General features: G+C 38.4%; 1 pseudogene; it reads left to right on the forward strand.

Moving 5' to 3' along the window:
* The window catches only part of LOC147893571 (uncharacterized), a 36,314-nt pseudogene extending 21,616 nt beyond the window's left edge, over nucleotides 1–14,698 (forward strand).
* Nucleotides 14,699–27,873: the final 13,175 nt, after the last annotated feature.

Consider the following 27,873-nt stretch of genomic DNA (forward strand, 5'->3'; position numbering starts at 1 on the left):
TTTCCATGGCAAAAAATATCAAAAATACAATTTTGTAACATCGCTCTTGCTTAGATTGCAACTAATCTAAGTCGTGTATTTGACTTTCCAAGTCAACGAATAGAGATGTGAAGAGTACTCTCTTGGATATTCATCAAGTATCATCATGGTCAAAAAATCTCTTAAAGAGATCTTAAGGTGTCATTAACCAAGAGATAATGAATTTAGCCAATGCAAATCTTATGAAAGATTATTTTTGTTCTTATCCTATACCAAGAGAAAGTACTTAACCACATCCAAGATCTTAAGGTGTCATTAACCAAGAGATAATGAATTTAGCCAATTCAAAACTTATGAAAGATTATTTTTATTATTATCCATACCAAGAGAAAGTACTACAAAACATCTATTCATTGATTATGTTACTTTGGTGCAGGTCCAAGCATTACATTTATCATATCCCCCAATATCTATAAAGTCCCATACCAGTATGATATTGAGAAATAATAACAAATACAAATCATAATGCTTTTTCCTTATGATGTGAGTAGCAATAAGTGACATATACTATTATATGATCAACAGAAGGGTATATGTACGTCATTGTCTAATCACATGTCAAAGTTTTGGATTGCTGGTAATGATCCAATATGTATTTTCTTCAGTTGCTATGCTACTAGAAAATATATAGAAGATATTATCAAACATACCAATTGTTTTTCATTATTTATAAAAGCAATTTCATAAAGAAATTTCTAGAGCAAAAAGCTTGCAAGCAAACAATCATGCCTTCCCTCTTGCTTAGCAAAAATGTCATATGTTTTTTCTTCTCTTTAATTTTCTCCAATTCAATTCACTAAGGTAGAACACCTTATCAAAGCATACCATATGTATATCACAATAATTAATTTTGTTATCTATAATTAAGCTAGGATTGCCATCTACTCAAGCAAGCTATGAGGATACAAGCCCTCTAAGTAATTGTATTTCTTATTTCATATATACCATCTGATATACATCTTCTCATCCTTATCAATGCACATAATCATAAAAAACTCTTAGCTCACCTCCATTATCCTAGATCCTATATAGGCTATCATTTTTTATTCTCCTTTTTCTAATATTTTAATATGATCTATCAATCTTCTTCATATTCAATTATTCCCTTCCATTGCCATACCATTCTTTCTTGTCTTTAGAGATATGAGTACTTCAATGACAATAAGAAAAATGAAAATATGAAAAAACAAAAATATGGGAATAGGAAAATGAAAAGATGGGAATAGATATGTGTCACCTTTGTCCTTCCAAATCTTTGCTTGCTTGGTTGAGCCCCCATCAACTTTCTTTTGCTTCCATTCAATTGTTGGTTTACTAACTTTGTGGTTCAAAAGAGATTCCTCACAGAGTCTCTCTTTCATAGTGACCTCATCATATGCAACTTAAGAAAAGCAATTAAGTAAAAAGAAATAAGAAGAATATAAGATGTATCTAGAGATGCCTTGGTCATCTCATCATAATGCTTGTATGTTGGGTTGTATATACTAAGCTCACAAGAGAAATTATCGATAGTTGTCAAAGCAATAACATGCAAAGAGTGCATTTATTTGTCCTTGTCTTTGATTTAGTGCTATTGCTTTCTTCCAAATAAAATTGCCGTGATCTTTTGCTTAGGAGAGTGAAATCCCTCAAGTTGGAATATAGTGATTCAACCACTCAAAAGAATCAATGTATATCCTTCAAACAAGCTTGTGTGGGTTGTTTTCATCAATCGGAATTGTAGCATCCATTTTCAAAGCATCTTTGATAACTTTTTCATACAAACTTAAAACCTAGTGATCAAGTAGTCAAAATGATTAGGAATAACATTTTGAGAGCGATTGTGCCATAAGATTGGAGAAAATCATGTTGCTAGCCTCCCATAGTCAGGATAGAGCGTATCCAGGCTCTGGTATCACTGTTACAATAATTAGAATTAGACATGCTCACAAATTCATGATTTACCAAAACCATAGAAACCAAGAACAAGGAAACAAGTTGGGGAGAGAAGAGAAAGAGAGAGCAGCACTGCATGGGGTCCAATATGCCCCCTCTAGATGGTGGCTCTTGCTTCCCATCTAGAGTATTTATAATTGTAATCCCAAAAAGCAAAGAGCCAATAAAGGTATATCCAAAAGTATCCCTTGTCCACAATTAGAGGGATTGCTTAACATAGCTCCACGAGGTTAAAATATCACAAGGCTTAATATGCCCTCATCCACAATTAACAAAATAAATTAGCCCATGAATTAATATTCATTACTTTACAATATGGCCCATGGTCTTTGGCAACCATTCGATACTTTGATCAATCCAAATCACCTTCACCATCTTCGTTCCTTGTTATCCAACTCATCATCTATACTCAAGCTGCCAATTGTGTTAGTTGTTACAATCAATTGATGAATCATCATACCAACTAATTGCAAGACAATTGTACACTTGATATATAAACATCAAAATACACACCTTGTGACCAAGTGCAATAACACCAGTAACACTAGCGACATTAGTATTAAGATGGAATCACCCACAATACTAACCATCTAGCTTGGCAAAGCACAGGTAGTTAGGCATCTCCAACTAAACCCCATAGATCATCCACTAGGACCCTTGCCGCATTCAGTGCAGTCCTACAGAATACTTTACAATAGTCACACTTGAGTAAAATAGTGCACTCATATGGAATACTTTACCATAGTCACACTTGAGTAAAATAAAATAATTTGCATAACAATAAAGATCAAAAATACAATTCTCTAATAACAGTACCTTCACACCCACATATGCACCCATGCATACATAAATGATTTGCCAATGAATCACAAGAGTTGGAAGACCCTTCTGGAACAGGAAGGGTCCTTGAGCACTTAATTCAAAGATCCAAGCATTGTCCATAGAAAGAGCCCTAGGAACCACATAAGGGTCCTTAGAGCAAGTAAATTTTCCTTAGCGCTATCTTATCATCTTCCATGCAAGTAGATAAGGAAGTCCTAATATGACCTTTGACCTATAGTACATGTACTTTTGGGGATGACAATGACAATTATTCATTGTTAAAAAACATAAACAAAAACTTGCACACCCATTCATACACAAACTCACACCCATATATGCAATCATATATACATATACATAACTTTCCAATGACAGGAGCCCAAGGACCACTGTAATAGCAAAAGGTCCTTGGAGCACTCTCTCTAGCCACATGGATACACTCTCAAGGCTCTAAGCATTGTCCATGGAAAGAGCCCTATTTTTGCTAGTACAAGTGTCCTTTGACTAATGATGAAAGGGTCCTTGGAGCAGATAAAGTTTCATACCAATATCTTGTCTTCTTCCTTTGACTAATGATGAAAGGATCCTTTGAGCAAGTAAGTTTGATACCAATATCTTATCTTCTTCCATGCAAGTAAATAAGTAATGCATAATATGACCTTTGAGTTCTAGTATATATGCTTTTGAGAATGACAATGACAATTATATATTGGTAAAACAATACATACACAAACCATCACACCCACAACACACCCATATATGCATATACATACACTTAGAAATATACCCCACAAACCTTGAAACATACACTTCAATAGAAATTATGTCTAATGGTTAGTTTAGTTGTTGAGTACACTATCCAATCAAAGAGGAATTTAAAGAGTAATGCAAGGATATTTCAAGTGATATTCAAAAGGAATCATATGAAGCTCGTGTCGCTGATGCTAGGGAGATAGCGAGCCAAGCCTATGCACACAAGATGCAATAGGTAAAGCATTTCTTTGAGCGTTAATAATATATTATACATAAATATTGAAGTTTATGCAATATATTTAAACATCAATGTAGTGCAACTTCTCTCTATAGTGAATCTAAGCAATTGAGAAGCACACTTTATGGTTTTGTGGTCGTTTCCCTATGAGGGAAACACACAATTTTGACTTTGAAAAATCTCTAACAAATCTTAATTCATGCTACTCTAATGAGAAGAAAGTTTGAATTTTTCATTTCTTGGTTCTAACAAAAATATTCGTGATCTTATGGTTCACATAGATACACCTACATATATACATATACCTACAAAGACACACATACTCAAATACATATATACACGAACCTACATGAGCACATACACACAAAAGCCCCTATACATGATTTGAAAATGAGTTGTGCATGATTTGAAAATTTAATTCGTGATGGGTTTGGCTCTAGAGATGATGTGCTTTTGGAGATAAGAAAAACTAGGAGTGTTTTCATCTACCATTGTCCATGGCATTTGAAGCAACATAACTCCAAGACATGTTGTTGGAGTGTGGATCTTTGCATTGTGGATCTCCAGACAAGGACATGGCTATCTACATAATGAGGTGATATTCCACCCATTTAACATTATCACACACACACTTGTGTCTTGGTGTCTCAATACCCCCTTACATTTGTTGATGAGTATAGCTCAGTGTTAGTCAATGCACTCCCATGAGCATTTCCGTGATGGAGCAAGTTGCCACATGGGTGAAATTGGAGGTGTGCATGAGTTGGATGGTTGATATTGTAATGCCTAATGCTATGCACAAGAAGGAAACCTTCAAATAAAGGTATTGTATTGGCCTAAAACAACATGAATGTGGGGAGGTTTATTGACTATTTGAAATTCTTGGATAATTAGGTATGTCCTTTTGTTCATTTTTCATGCTAAGGTGTTGCAACATATTCACTTGAAGGGATTCACATTTGTCCATGCAATAGGTGTGTGCTCTAGGTTACAATTGAGTCTTAGTGACTATGTACTTACCGAAAACAAATTGAGTAACAAAGGAAGGTAAGGTGACATGGCATGCGAGGCTTGAGAAAAGCCCCTCTATTTTGTTATGTTTTATAGAGTCTTTATGCACTAGAGGGGATGTTGTTATGGATCTTGGAACATATCCAAGACCATGCATGAGAAAAACACTCAAGTTTGGGCATGCTTGTTTATCTATGGAAAATGACTCACTTGTATGTGAGAAGTGCTTGACTCCTTGCCTTATTGAACATTGAAAAATTCCTTGAGAATATGTTTTGGATCTGTATATGACCATTTAGCACATCCTTAAACTCTATAAGCAATGCTACATATTTGTCCTTTGCTTATGCACCAAGCAATGTACCTAAGTTGACCGCTTATGGTAAAATTTTTTGGTGTCCAAGTTAACCTCTTAGGATGAGTAATCTTCTTCTAAAGGACCATACATCAAGGGACCATGAGCATAAGTAGGCCATTCGATTAACTTAATTTCTTATATAGTGCACTCTAGGAATAGCGGTGGATAAGCTTGTCTCTCTCTCTCGATCTATTTCTTCTCTCAATTGATTCTTCCTTGTCTTTGGTGGGTTCAATACATATAGCCCAAAACATCACTATACTTTTGCAAGATAAAGTCCTCACAACAACCTTGGTACACCTTTTGAGGTTGACTAGGTCATGTACAATTAGTTGACAAGTCAAAGTCTTTAGCAAATTCTATAGCAAGCATCTATAGTCAAAGGCTTGTGCTCATACACTAAGTGCCTCAATCCTACAAGCAACCTATTTATAAACCATAACATCTATCAACAACATAGCTTTCCTATAGGGTGAATGACTTAAACCTTTTAATATACTCCCTAAGGGACTCATTAACTCAAAAATCTACTTGTACCCTAAAGCCTCCATCCACACCACCCAATTCCAAAAGCTCAAATTCCACCATATTGATCGCTATATCCCTAAGTGACTCATCAACTCAAAAATCTACTCGTACTTGAAAGCCTTGATCCACACCACCCAATTTCAAAATCTCCAATTCCACCATGTTGATCACTATATCCCCTTGAATGGGTAATTGGTTCACCAAAAGAAGCTTTAGCTCTCCACTCTTTTTAATACTATAACAACAAAATTACATGAATCAACTCAACCTCTATCCTCACCATTCTTTTTTACTCTACCGTACTTTATGGGGCTCTTCCCTTAACTTTCCCAAAACTAGTTGGCTCTTCCCTTACTTTTTGGCTCTTCCCTTAACTATCCCAAAACTAGTTCTACTAATGGTAGTTTTGAAGAAGTAGGGCAAGTTCCTACAACGTGGTGAGAATCCCCAAAATTGTGACAAGATTGAGGTGGCTTTAATGTCCTTGTCTTTTTCCTAGATCTATCATAATTGTCATATAGTACCATGTTCTTAGACTAATCCTCTGATGATACCAACTTTACCATACTGTTTATAGAATCTTGGGCATGTAGGCCTGATCCTTGGACCCCATATCCTTAGAACTCTTAGGATTATGAGAGGCTATTCTCAACTTCTTTGCAAGCATCCACATACCTTTTCATAAACAAACAACTAAGTTCATGTATAGGATAAGGTATTAAAGAGGTATGAGAATATAGATTTGGATTAGGTTGGTTGGCTACCTCAATAAGGTTAATATTCGTGTGCCAATAAGTTTCTAACCAATCTAGGATTGGTTAATCCTCATTCTCATCATGATCAACATTTTTCCTCCCAACTAACTTGTGTGGTACCTCTTCAAGGTTATCCTTAACTATTGCCTTACCTTTATTCTTCCTCTTGTCATCCTTTTCCTTTGAAGACTCCTCGAGGATTCTAGCATCTGAGGGCCATCTTGATGCCTCTACCCCTTTTTCAATAGATGCCACAAGTATGGGCGTGTCCTCTTCTTCCTTTGTAAATGGGTTAATAGCTCATTCCATACTAGTAGTATCTATCCAAGAACTTTTCAAGAGATACAATACCTCTCTATGTACTGTTGACTTCATCTTAAAGGCATGGTCCCTAAATTGTATCGTTCTTGTGCCATAGTTATGTATGGCACTGAAGGCTACCAACCATGGACTGCCTAATAAGAGTGGATAAGGGCTTGTTGCTGCTAACATAAATAGAGCCATGTAGTCAACCAAGAAAGGTAGTCTGCCTATAATAGTCCTTACTTTTTAAATCACCCCTACTAGTCATACAACACTGATAATTGGCTATTGGCCTCTAGTTAATCAAACCAACCTGAGATTGAGTCTAGAGAACCAAGCATAGGTAACCTAGGAGTCACCCATCGATGGGCCAAGTGGCATGACCCTGAGTGGCAAGGATGAGCTATTTAAGGCCATGCTAAGGATCCAATCATCAATGGAAATTTTAAGAAAGCTCCAAGCCAAGTGCAAAAGGTGGTTCTCTAGAAGCGTTTAGTCTAGAGTCTTAGGAATATTTAGGTGGAATGCCTAAGTTTGAACAAGCTTTCCCAATTGTTAGAGTGAGTACTCTAGACAAGGTCAAGCAGGAGACTCCTCAGTAAAAGTTGTGCAAGCACTCAGGCCTTCTCCAACCTAGGGGGGTGAGGTCTATGAGACTCAGGATACTAAGACCATGTCTTGTAGTATTTGGAATAGAAATGGTACCTTCTGGTTAGAACCAAGGAACTTCTCGAAGTCATTTATAGATTGAGACATAGTCTTTGATATAGAGACACACCAAAGTCCAGAATGCCCTCTACCAGTTGTTTGTCAGCAGTACACTTGGGAGATGGCTTTTCAAGACGAGACGAGGGATATAGGTGGGGTCCAAGTTTTGGGAGGAGTTGCAGTACTTTATAGGTCATCCCTTTTTAGGGCGATCTTAGTAGAGAGGAGAGATATCCACTCCAGATTTTTTTGGATCCAGTTTTGGTGGGATGGACTGCCAGGACTTGTTCATAGCAGTGCGCTACTTTCCACCTAAGACATCCCACTCTATAGGAGATGCCCAAGAGCATACCGAGACATTGCCCTATGTAGCATAGACATTGTGATTTCTTGAGCCGTGGAGAAGTCCTTCTTGTTGCAAACTTCAACGCAAGGACAAGGGTGCATCATGTGCCTCTTCTTGATTTCAACGAATATGCTATCATTCATGAGTCTCTACTAATAGGCAAGCCCCAGTCACATCTTATGGGCATGCATTGTTAGACTTAGGGAGGACGCATGACCTCATTATCTATGATGGTCTCAACCGATGGCCCTCTTTAGGTGTTACCTACATGGGGAGGGCTCTAGTGTTGTTGACTACATTATGGGATCTCCTAGATGTGCATATGCACTCCAAGGCACAAAGCACGGTCAAGTCTCGTAAAGAATCAAGGGTGGATGTAGAGAGCATAGTGCATCGTAGTGCGACCGACCCTCTCATTAGAGGTTTGACAATCCACTATTTTGGCTTCAATCATATTATATTATTTTCTATGAAAGTTTGTTTGTGAATTTGGAGGTTGGTCTTCTAGTGTATCTGACATAGAGGAGGGAACATCCTCTTTAGATGATCATGCTATGCGAGGTTCCCTGTTAGGCCAGGATGAGTGAATTACAAGTGTCTTAAGCCATAAGTAGTTGTCATTGCTTAACTTTAATTCAAGCTACTATTCTCCTAGCAGCGGTGATGGGAAAGATGGTGTTGAAAAAACCCATGCGTTTTTCTATTTTTGACTAACCACTCATATGCTGATGCTCCCCTTTTGGGGAAACAGAGGTGCTATGGTATGTGGTAGAGTACATCACCACTTTGTTGTAGGTTTGTGGAGTCCATTGTATGTAGAATCACTCGCAGAACCTGCCAATCATAAAAAACATAACAAAAACTATACACAAAAATTTGCACGATCTTCCAAAACTCACAAATAGAAAAGATAGCAAGTGCATTGTATGCAATCTCCCCCCATAGGAGTGGTGCTTGTCTTCCACTTCCTATGTATTTGATTGATTCAATGATTTCGAGCAATAACTGATACAAGCTCATGTACCTCTCCTCCATGCATGAACTGGAGATAAGCCATACATACACCTTCCAAAATAGCTTCCCTTTTCTATGGATAGATTTTGCTATGCTTAGGCTCAGCCTCTAATGTTCTAAAAATTAAAATATCTACATGAGCATCTGTAATTTCAAAAATTAGGCTTTCTGCAGTAAGCCTTGTTTATTCCTCGCATCAATGGTTGCACCTTATGTGCACAAAAATATGGCGAATCATGCTTGTCACCAATAGCCATCGCCTAATTAGTTATACTCTTCCCCTAAATTTACAACATCCATACATAATGAAACTATTTCAAGCATAACCTTGGAATCAATCACCAATATTATTTAATATTTCAGCATTTAAGCGATGCAAAATCAACAAATCATAGATGGATGGTGCACACATGTGACACATACCATCGCATGGTACACACACTGCTACGCATGCATAAAATCATACAGATGGTGCACACACTGCCACACATACCATCATCGGGTAAGTGGTGCACACATTACTACACACTCATACAGCCATAGCCATATATCCAACCATGCGTACCGATGGTGCACACACTACTACACATACTGTCGCTCGTCGTGTAAGTGGTGCACACAATCACACAAATAGAGAGCACACACTGCATCAGCTGTGCAACAAAATGCTAGATGTCACAACAAAATACGAAAAGATTAAAAACTAATGGAATAATTCCAATTCTTGTAACACGTCTTGATGGTTAGGCCAAGGGTGGAAGTACTTTAGGAAGGGGCGAGTTGTCGCATGGGATGGCATGGAATTTTTAGAATTTCCATTTGGGGAAGAATACTCTTCACCACCCGCACATGCACAGTGAATGCTCGGCAAGGATTGTGGGATTTCCTTATCGGCATCAACTCTTTCGGACGTAGGATGGCTACTAGTCATGGCCTCCATATAGGTCCTATTCGTGCATGAGCTTTGTGTTTCTTGCACGTGCTTTTTCATTTCCTTTTGGGTGAATATAAAAATCTGATGTGTTGAATGGGCTTGCAAGAGTGTCCATGCCTTAGATGGAGTGGTATTCTTGTGTATATGAGTTAGCGGTGGTATGGTGTATGGTTGTATGCACAAAATGTTCTATATGGATTGTATGAGTCCACTGGTCAATGCATAGAGGTAAACCAAACTAATTGGTTCTTTGCCTTGGTTCTAATTCTGGAATGCAATTATAACTCGTTATTTGTCTGCCATTGTAGAGTTCCACTTTTGATCTCTTCCTTACACATAGATGTGGGATGGGTCCATGCACGAGCAACCCTTATCCATTGAATCACATATAATCCTTCATTGATTACGTATAGTAAGTCATCTTTTGGTGTGCAATCCTCGCTCTATACCCCCATATTCCAGCAAAATTAGGGTCATTTTTTAGCTACCTCCTTTGAGAAATTACAAAGGTTTTTAGGCTATATGGCCTATTAGTGAGGACTTGTTCTATAATCTTAAAGAGAACCTTATCAATACACCATACTAAAACCCCTAGATTTGGAGATTGAGTTCCATGGTGCATATTATGCATCCAATTATAGAATTAGTTATCTGTCAAGCAAGTGAATCCAACCTTGACTATTTAGCGACATTTACTAGCAAGTAGTTGAATTATACAAGAAAGAAGTATACTACCATAGAGCAACAAGGTTTATCAATGGTTTATTCAATCAATAAGTACAAGGACTATGATATCTTGCCAAACCATTCATCTTATATGTGTCTTCAAGCCTTCTCCACTTACTTTAATAACACTACAAGGGGAAGGGTGCCATTCTAATAGACTTTTTGAAGGGTTTAGCATGAAGGGATTTAGGACTTATACCTTGTGAAACCATTAACTTTATATGACATTCAAATAAATGTTAGTAATACCATTAAAAAACATCTAAATAAGTGTTGATGTAGCCAGGATATAGCTCTAGAGAACATATTAAAACTTGTGTGGATTTGGGAAATGCCCCAATCTACCCTAAATGTGGCATATGTACATTGGTATAACAATATTCAAGGACATCTACAAGGTCTTATTTGGAACCTCTTCACAAATTTTACAATGTATAATACATGCCTTCAAGGTGGAAAGTATATATCAGATTCATTTGCCTAGTCCACAGAGACTCCTTAATGCCATCATCATGATCCTATGTTATCAATTTTGTTGATTTACCTCCATGGCCCTATTTCCTTCTTGATCCTTTCTAAATGTGTTGTTGAGATACTCATGGCTATGAGTATTGACATCGATAAAGCAATCTTTGAAGTTCTTCACTCTCTCCTACTCCATCTTGCAAAAGTGCTACATTTTTTTATTCTGATATATGCATAATTGTGCTTAGCTCATTTATGATCATTCATGGCCCATATTCATTTCCTATCTACATAAGAATACATGTTAGCAAATAAAAACCTTCTCTTTATTACTAAAGTTTGGGTTCCTCTTCAAGTTTTTAATGGTGGCCTTTTGCAATTTTTATTCTTAGGACTATTTGTCCTATGTTTAAGTGTCAGTGTCATTTTATCGAGCATCCATTTTACTATTAAAGTATTTTGAGTCACAACTTCTTGAGCTTCTTTAGAATCCTCTTGCTTGTGAAGATCCATGATGACATTCTACAATTTTGGGTCACAAGAGGAAGTACATGGACTTTTGATCACATTTTTGCTTTTATCTTGCATTAGGTCCCATTAGTGTCAACTAGATGATGGAGGGTTATGAATTGGAATTGGGACTGCAAGGACTGATGCTCATGTTGATGTCTCACCCTACCCTCACTCTTAGTCTACCAAGACTTGTCAAAGACCTATTATGTGTGTTAGAGCCTCTCAATCTCCATCTCTTAGTATCTTCTCTCGGTTATTTCAAGTTACAACCATTGGAAGGTCATCCTATCCTTCTCAATTGGTGGTACTCATTGCCTATTATGGCCCCAATATGAGTTTGGACTCGTCAAAGTCATGCTCACCTAAATGGAAAGATTTTATGCACATAGAGATGATGCAAGACAAGGGGAGGATGTGTTAGTAAATTCTCTCTTTACTCTCTCTCTCTCTCTCTCTCTCTCTCTCTCTCTCTCTCTCTCTCTCCTTCTCTCCTTCTCTCTCTCTCTCTCTCTCTCTCTCTCTCTCTCTCTCTCCCCCCCCCCTCTCTCTCTCTCTCTCTCTCTCTCTCTCTCTCTCTCCTCATCCTCCTTGTCCTCATGTCAACCCTTTCTCCCCTTTTACGTCTTGCTCTGTCACTTCTTTCTCTACCCCCTCTCTCATGTGCACATTGCAGTACCTCTCTCTCTCTCTCTCTCTCTCTCTCCCCACAGCATGTGTGCCTCTTTCCATAAGAGAGGGTGAGGGACGTTCATGGAGAGATAGGCAGTTTGATCAGTCAGGCCAAAAAGTGGGACATTATATAGAAAAGGGGGGGGAGGAGTGTGGATGGAGGCCATTATACAGAAAATCTTAGACAAATCAAATTTAATATATAATTAATGCCCTTTTTGGAAAGACAAATAGAGAGAAAGTGATAGAGAGAAATAGAATAGAAGTGCAAAAGAGAGGAAAGAAGAGAGAGGGAGATAGGGAGAAAGAAAGAGAAAGAGAGAGAGAGAGAGAGAGAGAGAGAGAGAGAGAGAGAGAGAGAGAGAGAGAGAGTGTGTGTGTGAAGAGAGAGAAAGATCGTGAAATGAGAGAGTGAAAAGAAGAAGAAAAGCGATTTTAATGTGGTAGGAACAATCCTAGATGGCTCAAGAGGGGAGAGAGAGAGAGAGAGAGAGAGAGAGAGAGAGAGAGAGAGAGAGAGAGAGAGAGGATCATGGAGAGGGAGAATGATTCTGTGTTGGTTAGAGATGCACACACACACACACACACATACACACACACACACACACACACACACACACACACACACACACACACACACACACACACACACACACATAGGGAGGGAGGGAGGGAGAGAGGGAGGGAGGGAGGGAGGGAGAAATGTCATAGAGAGAGGGGTTATACTAAGAGAGAGAGAGGTCATGGAGATGGAGGATGATAATGTGTTGGTAACAGATGCAGAGAGAGATAGAGAGAAATGTCATAGGGAGAGGGGTTATGCTAAGAGAGAGAGGAGAGGTCATGGAGAATGATAATGTGTTGGTATCTTGCATCTTGCCCATCCCCCTTATATTGAGCATGGGGATGAGATTCTCTCATCCTCGGATATTGATATGATTGAGAGTTTGGATATGGCGTGAGAGGGGAGCCAAGCCATTAGTGGTAATATAGGGGCACAACATGTGAATGATCCTACTCTTGCTCCTAAGGCCTGCATGCAAATAGCTCCTTACAATGTGTAGCCAGAGATCCCTCCTCATGTGAGTGACTGTGAGCTCGAGGAATGAACTTGGCGAAGACGAGATTGAGAATTATTTGTATTTAGATAGGAGAGAGATCATCCTCCAAAAGGCTAGTCTCTTCAGATGCTTTCAATGTCCCCAATTCCTATTTGCAGACTAATCCCTTATGCCATTGTTAAGGGCTTGAGGGATGACATTTTAGGTTTCAAAAGTAGCCTTTGGTAAAGAAGGTTATGTGCAGGAAAAAGGGGTTTTTATTGTTTCATTGTGGAGTGTGGGAGGGAGGAGAAGGTTGTTGATGATGGGATTGTGGTGGCAGATTGGGATCCCATTTGGTGCTCCATCAATGAAGAGTTTGAGGGAGAGCTCTGGTCCCATCTTGAGTTTCAAATTCTTTCTAACAAAATGTTTTTCATTTTGGGAAGGCAACCATCCTAGGGTTGCATGGTAGGCTGCCATTAGTGAGAGTTTCTCCAATACACCGAAGAAGCATTATAGGGCGCTTTGCATTATCATTGATCCCACATAGGTCAACGACATTGGATTGCTATCCAATCTTCAACGAATGAATTTTTAAGTATCAACTCTTGGTTTTGTAGTGTCTCTATGTTTTGCATCTTTGTGGTTGGAATTCACTTATTTTGTTTTTGAATGTTGTGGTCACATGAACATCCATGCATTGGTAGTCACCTCTTCAAAAGATGAGCTAGTGAATTGCACCAATATTTGTGCTACAAACCATGCAAACCATGAGGGCTACATGAGAGATTTACCAGAAAAGGATAAGAGAATTATTGCCAGCATTAGAAAGAAGTACACAAAGGGCAATGAGCCTTGGTATGCTCTTATGAGTATGCTCTTATGAGGCGATACCTCAAAAAACTAGTTTACAATGTAAGTCTACCTTACACTTTGAGAATAAATAGGTTTTTGTCTTAGAGATTACTGTCTTGAGAAATATTTTATCTTCTTTAATAGGTTCAAATTACTTAAGCACTTGGTAAGAAACTTGAGAATGCAAAGCTCACATTGTTCGAAGCGGAGTTACAAAAGATGGAGGAGAAGGAGCTTGGGAAGCTGGCAACTAGGTATGGGGACAGGATTGGAAAGGTAAGTAGATAGAGTTCTTTGTTCACAAGAACTTGTGTTGAGCATTAGCTTTGTCCTTCCACATTCTGGAAACTTTTTCATGACAAAAATCAAACTAATTTACCATTGAGTTTTCACATTTATTTGTTTATTGCCATTAGCCAAAAATGGAACTACTCTCTTTTTATTTGTGAATATGTGGCTCCTTTCAATAGATACTTAACATCATCAACCCTCGTTTGGGAGATGAGTGGATGGCCAAAGTCTTAGCATTAAAATGGGGTGTTGAGAGCTTCATCACATTGGAGAAGCTAGATTTACTTGCCATTCCCCTATTTAGACCAAGCTTCTATGATTGTGCTTATGATTGTCCTTTTGTTAGAGGCAAACAAGGCAACCAAGACACTATGTGGCCTTATGCATGGTGATCATGTGTATAGGCGGTAAGTACCTTTTAGTTCTTTTGGGAATTTCAAAAATTGAATGTTATGAATGTCTGTAAAAAGCAAATGCTTTAAGGTGATCATGTCTATGGGCACTAGGTACTTTGGATTTTTAAAGAAATTTCAAAATGCATGTTGGAAATTATTTCTTCTAGTGTTCATTTATGTTTTCTTGTATTTCAAATTAGTTGGCTGAGAAGGGAGGGTCTGCTAGACAAAGTGTACCAAAGAGCTGGACAACACCTCCAAGATTTTGTTGACATACCTGGAGGGGTTGCTATACTAGTAGATTGTACCTGGTATGATTATACCAGTAGATTGTACGTTGTATGATTACTTCAAGAAGGTCAAGATTGAAGTTAGGAAGCCCTTGTTCCCTCTTGAGAGCAGGGCAAAGAGGAATGAGCAGAGTGATGAGATGACAACCCTCAAGAAGCTAGACTAGATCCAAATGGCTACCTAGAGGCTTATTTTTAGGTAAAGTAACTTGTAATTTCTACCCTCTAATAAGAATCTAGTAGAGTTTGTAGGTCTTCTATCTTGTAAAAAAATAAAAAACATATGTGAAGAATTTATAGGTTCTTTACTTTTTTAAGGGATAGCAGACATTTGGCATCCATCCTAGTACTTGCAAGGCAATGGGTGGTGTTGGGCAAGGAGGATACATGCATGTATCCACCTTCTATGCATTGCCTTAGCAAGTGAGAGCTTGACAATCATCCGTGGCGGTGGATCAACATGGAGGTAGACCAATTGAGGATTCACTTCAACATCATGTATTATCACATGTGCCTAGCACTAACCAAAAGAGTGCTAAAGGGCACAAGGGTTGGAAACCCTAACCCTAAGTCTAACTCTAAAGGGGTTTGTATATATTCATTATTTTCAACTTAATCTAGTGTATAGCTAGTCATTTGTGGTGTGCTCTCTATATGTGCCCTCTCTCCTCATCTCCACTCTTCTCCTCTCCTCATCTACACTCTTCTCCTCTCCTCTCTCTATATTTTTTCATGGTATCAAAGTATAGCTGTATGTTCCATTGAGGTACCATCTTCATGATAATGGTTTGAGAGATCGAGAGTTTTCTTGATTGTTCTCTTGCATAGAAGAGATTTCCATACATCTTCTTGAGAGTTCTTGAATAAAAATTCCATTCATTCTTTGTGAGGAATTTTGTTTATTCTTCTTCTTCTTCATTATGAGTGAGAAAGATAGAGGCATTATTACAACAATGAACACCATCAACATAACGACAATGCAATCCCTAGCAACGAAGCACCACTGGGTCTTCTACGACTACCAGACTTTACACACGGCTTCTACAACCATGGGAGGTGCAACAAATCAACCTAGCTACAGCTTCAAGACAACCAGTGAGGCAACTTCTACAGGATTAGGCAGCAGCAATCTACAACCTAATTGGGTGACTCTAGCAAGTGGTTTAAGTGATGCTCATGGCAAGCATCAACAAGCTCTTTGGCCAATAGTACCCGGCAAACAATGGCACACCAAACGACCCCATTGAAGCTCATTGCATGCCACTAAACATACATAATAGATGAGACTTCATGCTTGACCCAACGATGGATGCCTTCATCAACTCCTTCACGCACAACAAATCTAGATGTCGATGAAATCTTTTGAAGCTCACTAAATGCCACTGAACATACACAATAGATGTGACTTCATGCCCAACCAATGACAGACGCCTTCATCAACTCCTTCATGCACAACAAATCAATGAAATCTTTCGAAGATCTCATCTAGTTATTCTGATTCCGACGAGACATGTTGCACATTGTTATCCAAACCCTTTAGAGATAGGATCACCTCACCCTTAAGCTGACACGATATCCAAAGAAGCATGGAATATGTTTGCAACTCTTTATGAGTCTAAGAACACATCTAAGATTCTCACACTGAGAAACCAGATCAACCAAAGTTTCCACAATAGCAATGAAATAAGTTATGCTTACGTACTCAAAATCAAGGATTATAACAATCAACTTGCAACAGTAGGGAAGACTATGAATCCCACAAAAATTCTTCAAGTCATTTGGAATGGACTAGGAGAGGGATAAGAGAATCTATTCTAGAATATTTCCATTCAAAGGCAAATGCCATTGATTGTAGCATCTTCAATTTTCTTGTATAGTTACTAGCCAAAAGCATCAACAATAATTGCATATAGTAGGGGGCAAAGGGTAGCCTTGTCTTATTGACATTTTTAATAGGAAAGGTTGTGTCATCTCCCCATTGAAAAAGACATTAGCAGAGGCATTAGTTAGGAGAAGTTGCACTAAGAAAGAAAAATAGGTCCTAGGCGCATGCCTAGAAGAGACTATATAAGAAAATCCCACTCAAGCCTATCATAGGCTTTGTTAAAGTCAACTTTGAGGAAACATATGTCCTGTTTGGATTCTCTCGCATACTTACATCCTTCCCATATATTGATTATAGCTTCAAGAAGGTGCCTCCCTTTGATAAATCCTTTCTATTCCTTACATATCCATTTATTTATTATCTCTTGGCAAAAAATTCATAGATGTAGTTTAGCATGGTTAGAGGTATCCAATTTCTAATTGCCTCCTTGTTCCCCTCCTTGGGTATCAACTTGATAATGCCTCCATTAATGTGAAGTGGAGTTGTTGATTTGCCACACTCTCATTCCAAAGCAATAGTAGAAAAGGACCTATGAGCTCCAAAAAAACCTTATAGAACTTAATGGGAAAGCCATCCTCAGTAGGGATCTTACTCTCTGCCATTACATTACAATCCCTTTAAGGTCATCTAATATGAGAGGAGTCTCCAGGTAAAAGTTATCAAAATTTTATGTAATCTTTTGCCTAGCATCTTGGCATATTATCCTTGCCCTCTGCACAAACTCGTAAGGAGCAATGGATGTAGAAGCATCTCACTATAATGATCATATAGAGCATGCTTTTTGTCCTCAGAGTCTACTACTATTGTTCCATCCTTTTTCTTAAGAAGAAGTATTTCCTCATTTGCTCTCTTTCTTATGATAGTTTAAAGGTGTCTTTTGTAGGTATATCCATTTTTCTAGCCCACCATTCTCTAAAGTAGACTTTACTCTGGGTACATCTTAATTTCTCCTGATTTCTTAGGTCCCTTTTGGCATTCAATAGCTGAATTGAGTTATCCGGTCACCCTGTCTGGCCCTCCCTTCAAGAAACACTATTGATTTTTGGATGGCATCCATTCCCCCGGCTCTGATTTTGGCTCTATTTATCCTTGCTTTTTTTAGTAGTCTTTGAGTATGTGTGACAACACTATCCCAAACTTCTGAGGCTGAGCCTATTTACTGCAAAGCAGCTCTTCTAGACGAATAAAATCTGTGTATGCACATTCTTGAGTTGGAACAGAATAGGATCTTCTTTAAACTTGAGGAGCCCCTTCTCCCATTACCAAAATCACAAAACAGTAGCATATACTTGTGATCATATAAGCAAAGGGAAGAAAAATTTTGACCTGCAATTTTAACTGTTTGGTTAATAAGGTCTTGCGACATCTCTACTATATCCAATTTGGCTTCCCTTCTATTTTCCCTTGTTTGATTACTATATCAAGTGTAACATCACGATGAGTAGCATCTGTCAAGCGAGATTTGTCTTTTAGTTCCACCTAAGCTTGCAATTCTATACCCCTTATAATTGATCTATCCTGTAGATTTTCTACAATATTAAAGTCTCCTAAGACAACACTATTCCATCCTAATATTTTAAAAGAATCCCTTATTATGCACCCTTGTTTAGACTCTAGTAGGAGCATAGACAAAGATTACATGAAAGGCTTGCTCTTTGATCTCATAGCAAATGGAAATCCACCTATTGCCAGGACCCATGAAAGTGTGTTTAACACTTTCTTTATAGAAGCATAGGATTCCTACTATTGACCCTCCTCTTCCTTCTTAGTGATTTGTGTAATACTATTCTCTTATCCTATCTATTTGTTTGAGTCTATCCTCTAGAACATGACCCGTTACCTTTACCTTTTCCAATGCAATAAAAATCTATCCTATAGAATGTGACTAGTTACCTTTACCTCTTGCAATGCAATAAAAGTGGGAGAAAGGGAGTTATCTCTCAATCAATGAGATTTCATTTGCTCTACCATGGTTAGTAAGACCTCTAACTTTAAGAGTCATAAAAGAAATAGACTTACTTGCCATTCTTTTTTTTACCCTTCTTAGCCCTAGGATTAGGGCTATACACTTGAGGAACTACTACCTTTATCTATAACTATCTCCTTTTGTTTTGAATAGTGGTAAATACTTTCTCTTGGATAGAAAATTCCTTCTCTCCAATGATTGGTTGGGGCTGTCAGCTTCGGATTCATCTTCCTCTAGTAACTCTGTGACCATATTGTTCCCTCTCTTGACCTCATGTTCAAACCCTTTTGACCATCCCTCTTCTAGTTCCATGTCCAAATCTTTATTCTCGTTCTCTCTAATCTAGTTCTCAGCTTCCTTGTCAATCAAGGCATTGAAAGCATTTTTTATAGGAATGTAATCTCCTTGTCCTTTCCTTTGATAATAATGGCTTGTGAATCTCCTATTGAACTCTTTGATCCACAAAAAGATACTAAAGGAGGTGGAACCTATTGTTTCCCTATTGGACTCTTTGATCCACTAAGAGATACTAAAGGAGCTTTTGGAGTTGCAAATGGGGGTTTTAGCTTGGTTTGCAATTCTTGACACTGTGACTTTATAGACCACATAGAAAGCAAGAATTAGGTATATCCTTGTACACTAATTCTTGCTCTCTAAAGATAGAGCCATTCCTATTCACTATCACATGGGTGGTTGGCAAATCTTTAGCCCCATGTTCCTCAGGACACACACTTGTGGGTTACCTAGGACCTTACCCAACCTACTACAAAGGGTTGGTAGCTCAACTGCAATTTGCAGTTCTACCCCAACTGGGATTTTAGTGGATCTTTGGGTATGAAGGGAAAAATCCACATACCACCACTCAAGACATGAGGGATGATTCCTAATGGTCCAAATATCATGATCTAAATCTCTCTTAGCCATATCTAATTTCTCAAAGAGAAAAACAAAGTATTCTTTCTTGAGGAATCTAACATTCAATACATTAACTACCTTTCTGATCCAATTAACTCTAATCCAAGTTTCTAGTACTGAAGCTGGGGGTCGAGGTCCTAGGAGAAACCCACTAATGCATGTGTTCTCAACCGATCTACTCAGTACATGTATATCTATAGGAACACTAAAATAGAAGTATCTAAATCAAACTTTGATGGTTACCACAAGTTCCTCACTCTCTTCAAAAGCTTGTGTGTTCCTTCCTTCATGCTAGGGCTCCGCTAGTAGGATTGTCAGAGGGGGACTGTGTACCATCCTCTTGGGCCATGTAGAGATCTTCGGTCTTCTCAGTCAGTGGATAGGCTTTGATGTTTTCTTTTGAGGTGGCATTAAAACTACCTCCCTTGCTGCTTAGAGCCTACATGGTCGATCTCCCTATTTCTTCATTTTGTTGGGTTAAATCCTCCATCATGCTTGAGTTGGTTGGCTTTCTCAATTCCTCCTCCGAAGGCATCATGAACTTTTGCTCTGCTACCTTGTGATGCTCGGTGCTCTCCTCTAGATATTTCACTTGTTCCTCTTGTTATGGACAAGAAGATGTCTTCTCCACCGTAGGCAACACTAGAAGGAGCCAATGCTCATGACCAAGGTGGAAGTGCAAAGAACCCTCTTGAAGCCACCTTTGCTGCATAGAGGGCCTCCCTCTTCATCATGCATAGTCACATTGGTAGGAGCACGAGTTTCTTTCTGCTCTTCCATGTCCACTTTCTGAGACTACGTTCATTGTCACATTTTGGGCTGACCAATCCTACTCTTTTGTCATTTTTTAGAGGTGAAAAGCAGATCTCATTAGCTGTGTCCTTTTCCAATGATATAATTTTAGAGAAGAATAGAGCCATTCTCTAACATGATGGGAGGCAAAGGTGATCTGTACTGATGGAAAGTCCCATCATTGTCATAGCCTCCATCACCATCCTCCATCTCACAATCTCTAGTCTTTTTTTTTCACCCTTGGAACAATTTTTGTTATGGAAGAAATGGCCTGGAACTCAATATTGTCGAGCCACACATTGAACTTTGCCTCCCATAGAGTAAACAATTCACAATTGAGCTTGTATCTTGATTTCCTATTATATATAAAGCATTGGCCACTCACAGGAGACAACTCACAAACTAAGGAGTCTATGAGGCTCTATACAAATGTTAAGCCCCAAAGAGACCTTGAGAGAAGCACAAACATACCCCAATCACCTTGGCCGTAAGATTGGAGCTTAGGTCTACCATTGCCACACCACATAATTTTTTAATATCTTTGTGGCTAGGCATGGCCCCATGGCAACCACAAACCCCTCAAGTGAGCTAGCTTTGATTGACATCTTGGAAACCAATTGCAAGGCACAAGAAGTCCATGCACAATAGGAGCATTCAAGGAATTTTGTACTAAAAAATGGCCCCCTTTCGTTCAAAAATTTAATCTTTACTCTAATCAATAAATTAGACTCTCCACCAATGAGTAGGCTCCAACATTTAACATTTAGAGGAAATCACTTTAGTCCTCTTATTAGTGGGCACACTTTCCCTAGTCTCCACACCCTACCACTAGGCCCCCTCTTATCCCCCAACCTACACGTGGAATTTACTGACCTAGCATGTCCCCTCCTCCATCTCTCCTTCTCTAGCCTATCCCCACCTTTACTCGTCAAGTCCTCTACCCCACATCCCCTTAGCTACATCACTTTTGCCCCCAAAAAATTGACATTTTTTCAAAAGTCTCAATAATAGTCAAAAGTTTTGCCAAAATCTCTTCCAAACTATTGCCATGACTTGATCCCTTTTTCCAAAGTAGAAAATTCTCTTTCCCCTCTTCAAAAGTGAAAATCTCTCATATCTATTTTGTCCTTGCTCCCTCTTCCTCTCCAGATAGTGAACTTCTTGTCCTAGACCAACGCTTTCGCTTCATCCTTGTTTGTGTCACAATTTGAAGGAAGCAAATGATATTTGGATTACTCAATAATTCAAGCTAATTTTTTGGGTTCAAATGCAAACCTCTTCAATAGCTCCAAACAAGGTCTCTAGAAAGGATAGAGCAAACAAGGAGAGACACTAGAAAGGTTGTATTGTTGGGTTTCTAAAGATTGAAAATAGCATTAAGGTAAGGGTACAACATGTGTACATGGTTCATGATTTGAACTCGGATCCAACAAATCAAGCTTGCTTTCCTTCAAATGGTAAGTACTTACATAACAGTGTGTGTATGCATGCACACACATGCATGTGCATGCATGCCTCTGTGTGTATGTGTGTGTGTGCACACGTGCACATGCATGTGTGTGTGTGTGTGTGTGTGTGTGTGTGTGCATATACACGTGTGTTTGATGTGCATGAGAGAGAGAGAGAGAGAGAGAGAGAGAGAGAGAGAAGGGGGGGGAGGAGTAGGCAGCTTGTAGCGTGTTGATGGAGTTGCATGGAAGGCTAGTTGTCACTGCACATGCCTTCCTCAATAAGATTTTAAACTCCTTCTACTTCGATTTCCTCCATAGCTTTTCAAGTTCTTGGTTGGCTTCGTGACCACATTGAGCACCTGTCTATTTACTTTGCCAGTTTTCATCATCTTCATGGGTTTTGTTGTTGCCGTGTAGTGCTTTTCTCTCTCAATGGTTTTTATGTGTCTTTGTATCTTTCCATATAGATTTGCTTTGTATCACATTAGAGTCATTTTGCTTTTCATCGAAGTCATTTTTGTCTTTAATTTTTGGGGATTTTGTGCAATTTTTTTCTCTCTGTGGTTTTGTCTAGATTTTTGCTTTCCATATAGATTCGCTTTGCTTTGCATCAACATCTTTTTGCTTTTAGTTAGAGTCATTTTTTTCTTTGATTTTTTGGTTTTCTTTTTTCTCTTCCCTTTTTATCCAATATTCTCATTTCAATTTGCTACCTCTCATGAGCTGCTTGAGGTTCCCACATGGTCTGCTACCCTTGTGACCCTTTCTTAATCATACATTCTTGTTTTTTTTGCTAGCTTTGGGGCTACCCCTTAAGCTTTTGTGGTTGCCTTTGGATGGTGGTTTTTTAATAGTTTGACATAGATTTTTCTTATGTTCTAGCCTTACTATAGGAGTCTTTTTGAAGCTATGACCTCTCCTAACATTTTCCTTCGCTATGTTTTAGCCCTTCAATCTCTCTAGTGTCCTACATATACCCCCTTTTGGGGGTTTTCTTTTTGGAGTCCTCTTCTACAACTACTACTGACAAATCTTATGGTTAATGTGATCTTTCTCACGAACCTAAATGTCAACATATTGATGCTTCAAATTGGCAACTTTGCATGCACGGATGTTGAAATAGACAATACCACAACTCATGCTAGCCCGCAATACATTTATGATGTACTACATGAAGATTTTCAGCAAAGCTATACGCAATGCGACAAGCCTATACTAGCTTTCACCTACTAGACCTCCTATTGTTCTCTTATTTGAAAGTACTTGAAGAATGCAGTTATCATATTTGTCCTAGGGAAGATGCCTTTAGTGCATGATGTTGTAAAATAGATAAAAGCTCTTTCTAGGGACAAGGGTGTCTATTTTGCTTCGATGGGTTTTATGAAGTGCTCCTTATTGATCCCAAACATCATAATATATTACTTGAGGCATCACCATTGATGTTTAGCATGCAAATGATACATGTCTTACTGTGGTCTCCTACCAAAGTTTATCAGGGTCTTATATGATATAACTACTTGGTGTGGGTAGACGTGGTTAACCTCCCTAAATATATGTAGAAAGGTATTCCTTTCACTACTACCTCTCTTGATAAAGTGGTTTTTCCTCCTTGTTTGACATGCAATCAAAATAGATTTTGCATTTTATGGGACACAATAATCCTACTATCCCTTCTATTACTATAGAGGTTGAAAATGTAAACATCGGTGTTGAATACTTTGAGCACAAATGGGGTGTATTTGCAAGAGCATGTTTTAGATGTCACAATTTTGGCCATGTGTCTGTAAAGTGTCCTCTTTTCTTACAGCAACCTCCCCCTACGGTAGTTTTGTGGTCTGATTTGCCTACATCCAACCAAGTGCTATTGATGTGTCTAATGGAAAGGGCAAAGCCAAAGTGGGTAATGCATCATCCCCTAGGCCATAGCCTAAATAGATGCTTAATGTTAAAGACAATAGTAAGGCAAAGAAGAAAGAAAAAGTGCAACAAGATGGGGGGCACATTGAAGAAACTAGCCTCAGTAGTAGAGGTTCCAAATATCAAAGGTATGGGTTGAACTTGAAGTTGCACATGTCAATCTACTACACTCGATGATGTCACTAGTTGGTGCCCTATGGACTGACATTGTCAAAGGAAAACATAGTATGGCTTCCACTAATGAACTTGGAAATGATATGATAGTTTATAACATTGATGTCATGGAACATGATGCTTATTGGTTTGCTTTTTTTTATTTATTCAATCTAGTCATTTTCTCCATCTATATGCCTCTTAAATGTTCTTCTTATATACAAGAGCATAATCAACACATGCCTGTTGGGGATAGTATGGGACTATAGTATGGTTTACACTAGTTGCCATGCATATTTTGGTGTTTTGTTGATGTGTAAACATGATCTCAACCCATGTCTTACTTTTAATCATTCGAGTGGCAAATAGATGGTAATACAATGCATGGACCATGGAGGAATATATGAATTTGGATCTATTTATGCCTTGTAAAACTCATCTCACAGAGCAGGTTTGTGATAAGAGATTGCTACTTATTTGTGGCTCAACAACGCTTTCCTTTATGGAGGTATCAATCATTCTCCAAATTTTTATAACAACACAACACATTGATTTGGCATGCTATCTATAGAATGCACATCAAGGGTTGTATGCTTTTCAACATTCATGCTTCTAAGCTTGGGTTCTATCTAAATCCCATGACAAATACTTTACATTTCATCACAATACACATTCTCAGTGTTGGGACTGTCTTGATAGGTTATACTTAATCCATGCTTAATTGCATGCTAATTTCACATGTGATTTATGGGTGGACGCTCGTACTTTTCTATCATTCACCCCTTTGGATGGGACTCTATTTTGGTATGTGCATGAATGCTTCTAGTCTACCCATGCAAAAATCCTTATTATTAACAAATGTCATCTAGAACATCATCAGTTTGCTAAAATGGTAAAGCATGCACTCAATTACTCATTCAAGCCAGTGAGGATATGGATGTGGCCTAGCACTCATTTTCCATAAGGATGCATTATGTCATTAGAAAGTATGGCCAACATTATCTAGGGCAACAAAGGCACCATTTAGTAATTGCAAAATAGAAAATGCAAGATTACTCGCAACTACATCAGCTCAGACCATTGTAAAATGTTGAGATGATTTATCTTATGACACCCTAGGCCTCATAAGCCAAAATGACAAGAAAAAGCTTTTAAAATGGCAAAATCTATGCGTGGCAAATTTTTTTAAAAGGATAAAAATTATTCATTCAAAGGTTGTTTCAAAGGTTTGCACACCTCTAGATAGAAACAATTTATCACACAGATTAAAGGATTATGTGGGATGACAATAAATACATTTGAACTTGAAATTGAGTGTCTAGCCCATTTATTCCATTTGTTTGCAGCAATTTTTCCATCTATTTTGTGGGAGAATGTCAACTAGCAATGTTTTCTTAGATGGAGTAATGCCTACAGTGTTGCCAATGGATGCTTTCAATATGGATGTGTCTTTCCTAAGGGTGAACTTGATGATGCTCTAAACGCTTTGGTTGCATGGAAATCCCCATGATAGGGCGGCTTTACGATGGAATTATTTCATGCTTATTGGGATCAACTCAAGCATATAATCCTTCACATGATTAACCATTGTTGGGAGATTCAACACCTCTTGTTCTCATAAAAAGTAGGGTAAGTAAATTTGGTCTTGAAAAAACAAATGTGTGAAACCTTGGAGATTGGTACTCCATAGGGTTAATGACTATTATCCATAAGCTTATCACTAAAAATATTGGTTAATAGGATGAAAGTTGTTCTTCATGTAGACTTACATTCGGCCTAGTATGGTTTTGTACTAGGAAGGAAGATACATGACAATATTGCCAATGTACATATAGGCATTGAATACGCTAAGTATACAAAGCAAGATATGGTCATTATGCACGTACATATTGCTAAAGCTTTTAATTTAATAAATTGGGATTTCATTCCTCAAGTAATGCCAAAAATGGGGTTTGGATCAAAGATGTGTAATGCTATCTTTTGGCTATATCAAAACACTATTGCTCAATGTAATCTTGTATGTGACCTCTCGTGCTCATGGGCACTTGGTCAGTGTGGCAAGGATGCATCTAAATGCTTTACTTTATGCCTTTTCCACACATCCATTGCTCTTTTATATGGATAAATTTATGGGATGAGGGCATGTTGTAGGGAATGCAACTACTAGATGGTAATCATTATGTGGGATTTTCTCTTCCCATGAAACTCTCAGTTGGACATGTGCTCTACCATGGATGCTTTGGAGTTATATGGCTTATCTGCTAGACTACATATTAATTTTCACAAGTCAGCTTTTGCTAGTGCTACCAAAGACTGGAATGACTTTTTGTGGTTGGGTCTCATTTTGCAATGAAGGCAAATAGTATGGCACTCGGGATATCCTATTGGTTGGTCTATTTTCTTATAGGAAAATTATTGGGTGATGCACTGTATACAACAAAAGCAGGATTATTGGAAGCTCTCTGCCTACCCATTGGATATATGTCCATAAATTGGAGAAGCAATCATCAAGGCATACATACATTCTACTTGCCATTTTTTGCATGGGACAAAAAGACCTTGGATGCCTTCATGTCATAAGCAATGGAATGCATCTAGAAAACACACAAAGATAAAAAGGCCTATGCTTCTTAAAATTTGAGCTTTAATTGTGTTCTCCAAAATGCATGGAAGCCTCATTTTGAACATCCACTATAAGTTGATTGTCAAGAAATATACCATGCTTATTACTTTTGTATCCCAAAAGGAGCCATGGAGGCAAATGTTGTGAAAATGTGCATAGGGTTTGTATGCACGCATTTGGCAAATGGGAGACTACTTTGTCCTTCTAGGGGAGCATTCTTGGTGGCCCTTTCTCTAGCCATGGCTGATTGGCAAGTGCTTCTGCATATTTATACCAGTCGGGCTATCCACCTAATGTGGACAACATCATGGCTTGAAGAGTATACATTGGAGCAAGCTCTTTCCCTTGCCTTTTGCCATAATAGAACTTTAGAAGGCATGCTAGCATGACTGCAAAAGTGCTAAATATGTGTAGGATGTGATTCATGCTGTGGGTATTTTTATGTCATATAGGTGATTCATGTTGATAGTCTTTTTAATAATCTCCTTTCCTACTGCCAATCGACATTATGCTTTGGGCATGCACTTTTGGTCTATTTGGAATAATCTTTGAGACATAATTATGTTTCCTCCCTATCCCTCATCCTTAGGTACAAAATCACTTGGAGGATTTGAAACATGCCAGGCCGAAGATAAGTTTACTAGGAGATTTTGATGATGAACTAAAAACTACCCCGTCATTAATAGAGCTTCATGCAAATTAGCTTTAGAGGTTAGATGAACCTCTCTACTAGTGGACTCGATGCCTGTGGCACATATGGAAGAATGGTCTTCCTCTAATTCAAAAGGTTTTCATGTGGTGATGTCTAGTAGGCATCCTATTGGTGGGGATGACATTGGCCAAATGATGTATTACACTCGTTCCTTGTTTTCGTTGCTCCCCTACTAGAGAGAGTATTTAGCCATCTCTTGTGGCATTGCTTGACTACACATAATCTCCTTGAGGCATTGTTGGCTGGCCTCTAGATTTGTTCCCCTATAGATCATTTCTCCAAGCATTTTTGGCTTTCTGGGAAACCTTGCCCCTTTCTTGATGCAATGCATTCTAGACCACTAAGAATGATAGAAATCATTATATATCCTCCCATGCCCCCTTAGATACTTATGCATTTTTTAAGCATTTCTTGCATATACTCCTATATAATGCCTATCATCATGTAGGTAAGATTTCTTTGCATCTC

Source organism: Dipteris shenzhenensis, chromosome 15, assembly GCF_047967505.1.
Source record: "Dipteris shenzhenensis isolate YYH24624 ecotype China chromosome 15, Dip_SZ_1.0, whole genome shotgun sequence".
NCBI lineage: Eukaryota > Viridiplantae > Streptophyta > Polypodiopsida > Gleicheniales > Dipteridaceae > Dipteris > Dipteris shenzhenensis.